This window comes from Triticum aestivum, chromosome 3D, assembly GCF_018294505.1.
Source record: "Triticum aestivum cultivar Chinese Spring chromosome 3D, IWGSC CS RefSeq v2.1, whole genome shotgun sequence".
Classification (NCBI taxonomy): Eukaryota; Viridiplantae; Streptophyta; class Magnoliopsida; order Poales; family Poaceae; genus Triticum; species Triticum aestivum.
In genome coordinates, this window is record NC_057802.1 from 439,822,022 (window position 1) to 439,830,232 (window position 8,211).

The window sequence follows — 8,211 nt, forward strand, 5'->3', positions numbered from 1 at the left end:
GGAGATTTGGGACGCCATGGATTTGGGAGGAGGGTTAGGATTAGTGGAACTGCCGTAATGTGAATGGACGGGACGACTAGGAGCGAACCGCCGTAGTATTGAAGGACGTGCGGGGACGAGTAGGAGCGAACTGCCAGCGTGCGAACGGCAGGGTAGTGGCTTTCCATTCTCCCATGATACGGGCTTCCGAGAGCCCTTGGATCTGAGATCGAACGGTTGCATGGCGTGATTCTAGACCTATGGGTGAATATCCTATCCTGGAGGGTTATTCTGCAAATTTTCAGCAACTTAGCATGCGACCGTTTGATCTCAGATCCAAGGGCTGCCAGCAGCCCTATCATGGTCGCGCCTACCACGACCGTCGCGTCGCTCGCGCGGTCGCGCCCTTGGAGATTTAACACGGTGCGTTAGGCTATCTGATGTTGGCATGTCATACATAGTCATCTCTTAGTCACTCATACTACAACAAGGTTGGCTATAAGGTTGGCTATAAGTGTACTTTTTTTTACTCCTCTCTATCTCTTTCTTCGTACTCCCTCCGTCCCATAATATAAGAACGTTTTTGACACTAGTGTAGTGCCAAAACGTTCTTATATTATGGGACACAGGGAGTACTAGTATTTATTGCATTTGCCAAGGAGTGACCTCTTCCAATGAAATGGTGTTGCTAAGTTTGCTTCATTTAATTAGCTATAGACTCAAAATTGACTTTTCACCTAGGTACACGCGCTTAGCACCGTTTCTTCCTTGGGTCACCAAACTAGTCTCTCTCTTCTTGATTAACTTGCCACATCAGACTTTATGCCTATGTGGCAAGCTTAAGCACCTGTAGGAGCAAGTAAAAGTAAGTACAATAGTGCGCTTTACATGGCATTTTTGCATATGTGGAGGAAAGAGAGGCAAGGAAAAAGTGGAGAAGTGGGCTCTCATGCAAGAGCCAGCCTCTACTACATGGTGGAGCATTGGGAGAGGCACCTGTATGGAGGTGGTCAGGAATCGGGAGACTCACGCCGGTCGTAGCGCCGCAGTTAAAATGATAATGGCAAGTCAAATCACGGGGCCCCACCTGTCCAGCAGTAACTCGCTGTCAAATCACACAGCCCTACGTTTGCAGTAGCCTACTCCCTCGTCTTCTTGCGTCTCTGTCGAACCGACTAGGCGGAACTACCCCCCGCCTACCGCACAGGAAAAGCCCCGCCCTCGACTTTTAAATAGTATACAGTATACTAATTTTGTATCCATGGATTGCGCCCGCGCCATGGAGCCAAGCGTCTAGAAAACGGCGGTACACATGTACGGAGTATACAGCACGCCCGTCGCGTTCGCGTCGCACCCCAGATGGTCGGTCGGTCTGGCACGCTGCTCTCCGAATGGAACGCGCGTCATATTGCGTTTGCACACACATGTGGGACGGCAATTGAGAACCGACCATAGGCACACTCCCCGGCCCCGCAAGTCGGGTGACTTAATAGAAGAGGGAGACGAGCGATAGTACTAGAGAAGTGTTGTACTACGTTGGTGCCTGGACGATCCCTGCAAGACACGGAAGATCAGTTCGTCCATGCATGTGACCAGACTCCAGCAGACACGCCTGGATTGGCTATCGTGTACATATCGTGCAGGCTGTGTTGTACATGGTTGTAGTTGTGGTGAGAAATCTAAAAAAAGGTTTCTTGTCATCTCGCAAAATTAGGTGTCATGTGCTTCGGATCACTGCAAGGGTTAAACAGCGACAACTGAGTTGGGCTAGTCATTGGGGGCACATGCACGAACAGTGACTACTCGGCTGCCATCTAGGTCAAGCCGGCTATGTTAATTAGGACATCTATCGACGGACCCCTTTTCTACGAGTTTATCTTTAATTTGAGCTTTGTTCCTCGTCTAGTTTGTCCGTCGGGATTCATGTTGTCTCCTTTGGGCAGTGAGGTTATGATTTATTGTCATGTGGCATTTTTCGTGTTATATGTTATAATCCGGCGCTTCAGATCAAAATGACGACAACTGCGCCTCCAGGCCACGTGCATGAAGACTTCTCGACAGTCATTGACGAGGTCAAGCCGGCTCCGGTAGACAAAAGAAAACTAGTACTACTCCACTATATAGGCAGGAGCCTCCGTGCTTGCTTGCTAGTGTTGCTCTCTTCACACTGTCTCGGCCTCTCCAGATCTAAACACGACAGCGGTGGCCACACTCTCTCTCTGCTCACCGCTGGTCACAGATCCAGCCGGATCCTCTCCGCCGGGGAAGGTGAGAAGGTGCAACGTTCACGCGGTCGTCCTTCGCGACGGCTCTTACCCACTGTTGGGCACGTCCCGATCAGCCTGCCTTGCCGTTCTCTCCCAAGCACCGCTGGCGAGGGAGGGCCTCCGACCCCTTCTTCCTCGCTGCCGTAGTGTGGGCAGATCCGGCCTCCCGCCGCCCACCTAGCGACATCCCGGTGACCATCAGGTATAACTTCCTTCGAAACCGGCCTTGCTCTACTTCCCGAGCTCCTGACGTCGCTGCATTTGTATCTTTTACTATTTCTCAGGCCCCCTCGTAGATAGGATCGATCGGCTGTTCGAAAACCACCTAATTTTTTTACATTTAAGAGGTAAAACTAGTTCATGCACTCGAATCTAGTACTACTTGGTTCAAACAAGGAAGAAAGGGGGTGGGGTGGGGGAGGATTTGTTACCTGAATCTAGGACTTGGTCGAAAGAGGAAATAATGGGGGCGAAAAGTAGCAGAGACTGGCTATCCAACTGGTCTCTAGGTCTAATAGGGAAATAAAGGAAAACGCAGTACAAACTCAATATAAACCCGATCTATTGGTTGAAAAAGGAAAGAAAGTGGGGACTGGGGGACAAGTCAACAGAGTAAGTCCAGCACTAGATTTGCTAGCCTCACACAGTATAAGGTGGCTATACCGAACAAAAATGGAACCAATCCAGATATCCTGTTCTGATGTTTGTTGCCCCGAGCCACTCTTATGTAATGCCACTGGTAAAATGTAGCAGTCGCACTGTTAAAAGTAAGGACACGTTAAACCAATGTTGTTTTCAATGTAATGCCTCCAGTAATATGAATCAATGGCACTTCTTTACATGTCCTGCTAAAATTTCCCATTAAGATAAGTTGGTTCTTTTCGTTAGAAATGCAACTGTCCTGGTCCGCCTACTCTCCCGTGCCCAAAGTAATGTCGTATTTAACGGTTGTCATAGTTAATCCTAATGCCCACACTAATATCTAGCAATGCCAGTGCTTTAGAAATTGCTACTATCCTTGTAGGATTGCCATTCAGATAAGGAACATGCTTCTTTTCATTTGATGCATGTTTCATCACTTGTTAGTCACCCTCCTTTCCACCTTTTTTGTGCAAACAGAGATATACATTTCACGCTCGATCTTAGTTCAACTGCACAAATGATATCCAAATTATAGTTGAGCATTCCAAGAGCTTCACAACCAACCTTGATGTTGCTCAATTTTATTGCAACTAATGAAGAAGAAGCTCTGTGGGTTTCGTTTTCTGATGGAAATGGAACCGGGGCTGGAGCCCTTTTCTTAAAAAATGAAGAAGAAGCTGCTAGCTCATGGGACATTGCTTCATTTTAGGTGAACTGCACCATAAGGTCCCATGAATTGAATCATCCATGTTGGTGACTGAAAGAGCCAGCTTCAGCACCCCAGTCTAAGCACCCCCGGCCTCCATCCTTGCGACGCACGGTACACCTCGTTTGCCACCTGCTCGACCCTAGTGTCACTGATAAAATGAAGTAATAATACAGTTAAAATAGAGTGAGTGTCATCTCTATCATTTCATTTCCAATGTAGATAAAGAAAGTGCTTCTCTTTGTTAATGTATGTTTCATCAACTAGTCCCATTGTTAATGTTTAAGCGTTTCTGCAAACTGGGGTGCTTAATTTTAGTTGATATGTACAAATAGAGATTTGAATGTCTCAAGGCGCCTCCTTGTACTACCGCTGTACACTGATGTGCATCAGTGGCAGAAGGTGTATCTTGGAGACTTGGGACGATGTCCAGTATGAGGCGTACCGTATGAGGCGTCGCAGGGCCCATCTCGCCCTCGCAGCATGGCATACTATGATACTATCGCAATATTTTCTTCTATTTATTTTGTGTGTTTCATCAACTAGTGCCACTATAATGTAATCACGCTTTTGCATTATCTGTGCAAACAGGGTTATTCAGCTGCATTTTGGTGGAACTGCACAAATGTACGTATGGAACCGGCATATATGCAGAGTGCGAGGTGTGCCAAGTAAAAATTACCGACACCAACCATGCTGCATGCACGCATTGGCATCCACCACCACCAGTGGGATGTGTGGCGCTCTCTGTGGACGGATCTTTCTCGGCAGCAAATCATCTAACCAAATACTAGTAGCTTATATTGGCAGTTTTCTAGGGAGTACTCTTTTCTGAAAGAAGCACCAATCTATTTTTTTTATTTGTACACTGTGTCACAACTTTGACCCAAAGGTCCAGAGCTATTTTAGGGTGATTGGCGTAGTACTCGGAGACTGATTGTAAGCATGATTTTCATTAGCTGTCACACTGATTGTAAGCATGAGCAGGTGGAAGATTAGGTTAGTGCGAAGCTTACCTTAAACCCTACCGCCGCCGTTGAAATGAGGCCAGCGTCGAGGGAACCGTGGAGAACGGCGGGGAAGCGACGTCGCGCCATCCGGCCTTCTCTTGCGGTGGGAGAACGAATACTCCTGTGGCTCCGGCTGGCTCTGCACCCTCACGAACGGCACACCATACTCGATCGATTCGTTATCCTCTGGGTGCTCGACCTTCGACCTGTACGCCCACCACCTCCGCCTGACTGTCGCCTCGGGCGAATCTGTCTGCTCCATCGCCCAGAGGAGATACTCGATGAACTCGGAGGACTGCGGCGTGACTGCCGCCGAGGAGTACATGTACATCCCCGCCCTCATCGCCGTCGTCTCGCTCTTTCGCATACATTGCCACATGGCCCACACCGTCCTCGAAATCTCCCACTCATTGTCAAACCAACTAAGGATCTCCTTCAACCTGGCTAACTTTGCCTGGTCGCCGCCGGCGATCTGCCTGATTCGCTGCTGCATCCTCTCCATAGATGTCCTTCTGAGTGGTCCGGTGCTAGCTTTGGAAGATGGGAGGAGAGACGGTGGTCTTGCAATAGAGAAGAGGGAGAGGCGAGACGGTGGTTTTGGAATGGAGATGATGGAGAGGAGAGGAGGTGGTTTTGCAATGGAGAAGATCAGAAGAGGGAGAGGCGAGACGGTGGTTTTGGAATGGAGATGATGAAGAGGAGAGGAGGTGGTTTTGCAATGGAGAAGATCAAAAGAGGGAGAGGCGAGACGGTGGTTTTGGAATGGAGATGATGGAGAGGAGAGGAGGTGGTTTTGCAATGGAGAAGAGGGAGAGGAGCGTGCGGCAGCGATTTAGGATTGGACGAGAGGGCCAGCGCGCTGTGACTGGATCAAAATCAAAATCAGTTTACCCTTCAATTAAGAAAGCGACCCCACATTAACTAGTCTCCCTTTTATTCTGGGTCATAATTGACCATGATTTTCGCACATAAAATATATGTTATACGTTGCAAAAATAATATAATTTGAAAGTACATTCAGATACGAACCAAACGATACAATTTTTGGTGACATGCATTCACATTTTGCTTGTCAAATACAGTACGTGGTCAAACTTTGACCCAAAATACGCAAAACAACAACAAAATACTTCCAAGACCAGCGCCGCTCTTCCGCTCTTCTCCTCTTAAACCACCGCCGCTCCTCTCCTGTTCCAATCTAAATGCAGCGCCGCTCCTCTCCTCTTCCATTTCAAAACCACCGCCCCTCCTCTCCTGTTCCAGTCCAAAACCAGCGTCGCTCCTCTCTCGTTCTAATCCAAAACCAGCGCTGCTCCTCTCCTCTTCCATTCAAAAATCACTACCGGCGAGTGAAGGTGCTGTGGAGAAGTAGATCGATGGAGGAGTACAACCGATACGTGAGGATCGCAGACGGCGACCCTGTGAAGCTAGCTAGGATGTTGGAGATACAGTCTTGGTTTGACAACAAGGACCAACTAGCGGCGACGGCGACATCCATGGCCAAATATCTGCAATAGAGCGAAAAGGCGGCGATACTCTTGGAGGGAGTTGCTCCGGAGTACATAGAGCTGCTCCTCTGGGCCAAGGAACAAACAGATTCACCGAATCCGATCATGAGGGAGCGGTGGTGGGAGTATCGATCCCAGATGGAGCATCCACCAGAGATTGAAGGATCGAGCATCTACAGGGTGCCGTTTGTGAGGGTGTCCTGCCAGAGCGAGCCGGTGGAGTCTTCGTCGACCGAACCCAACTGCAAGAGGAGAAAAGCAGTTGGCCCGACGACGCTTCCCCACCATCGTCTCCCTCGCCGTTCACATCGTCTCACGGGGCGGCTGTCTGCCGCCGAGGAATAGGAGGGGGCTGCCCCCCCCCCCAGCCCAATAGTCGGGCAGGTTGTGAATTGTCAGGAGGAGCTTAGGGTTGTCAGTATTTGCAGGTTGTGAATTGTGTTGTGTGTTGTGTATTTTGAGAGTACTTTCAGATATGAATGTCTTTTGAATTTCAGATTTGCAGTATTGAGCATATGAAGTATTTTATGAATTCTAGAGATCTATTTTTAGCACTTAAAAAATGTAGTTTCATAGGAGTATAAAAGTGCAGACAATGTGATTCTCAGAGAAGAAACTGCAAGCTTCAGTTTCAGATAAGAAACTGCAAGTTCAGTTTCAGATAAGAAACTGCAACTTTCAGAGGCAGAGCATTTATATTAACACGGCCTTTTCAAACAGGGTTAACATCATGTTGGAAGTTTTATTCATGGTCGAAAATGGAACTACCAGCCAGTTAACATCATGCTGATCAACATTCATGCATAGCACATCTTCATATGATGCACAGTCAAAATGCCCACACAATGTCGAGTGTGCGAAACACAAAGAAAACGAGGGACGAAGTTTTGGCAAGTGTTGGACGTGGTTTTGGGCTGCCCCGTCTAGGCTTTCATTTTTAACATGCGCAGCCCACGACCTCGGATGGGAGGTCCATAGGCATGTTTGTAATGTCAGGTCCAACTTATGTTTCCCTTCTAACTATATTATATATATTTAAATTATTTTATATGTTATTATATATTATTTTTATTGTCATCATATATTTAACAGATACTTACATATGTAAGAAAACAATATCCCACATCTTATTAACTTATAAAAATAATTTCTTAACAAATAAAATCCTGGATTGTTTTGGCACGAAAATCCTAGTGATTGTGTACAAAAGCTTGGTAAGATTTAAGGACGAATGTAATAATATCACTTATTATTTAAATATATGTATAACAAAATGCTCAGCCCCTTTTTATTTTTTGATAACATTGTTGGCCCAACCCAACATTATAATTAGAATCAACCCAGCAAAATCATGTATTTCGAGAAAGTGTAAATGGCCTGTAATTTTTTAGAAAATAAAATAAATGGGCCGCATGGACGCTACATTATTTGTTCACCCGGCCCAGCTAATGGTTGTAATTCAAAAAAAAGATCAAACTGACTGTAAATTCTACCGCGCAAAAAAAAGACTGTAAATTCTGAAAAAATGGGTTGAATACGTGCCACATTTTTGGAGGCTGAAATGTGGGCCAATAGGTCGAAGCCAAAGCAAGTCGTTGTCAATTTAGTCAACAAATGATTCTGACATGTTAGCCGTTGGATTTACATCCAACGACCGGCATCCATCTTCAATCTCTCGTCTTCTTCCTCCAGCGCCGCCGGGACCACCTCCCGCCTCCTGCTGCTAGCAGCTCTGCTTAGCACGCTTTGCTATGAAGCGCTACTCCACCGTTGGCCAGGCCATCCCTCCACCCCTCCACACCTCCTGTTCTTCTCCACCGACTGCCGAACCACACCGCACTAGAACCAGTTAACCTCGTACACCTCTCCGTCTGTGACTCTACTCCCGCGTCTTCCCATCTCCGGCTCGTTGCTGTCCGGGGCCTCGCCGTCGTCCACCACCTTGGATGCGCTCGGCGCGGCGTGGTCAACGTGGTCAACGAACGACACCATCGGAAGTAGACTGTGCGTGGAGAGGCTGACAGCTGGGTCCACGGCCGCACACAAGGAAATGGCTCCTTATTACGCGCAAAATAATGATTCCTCCACCTGACATCTGG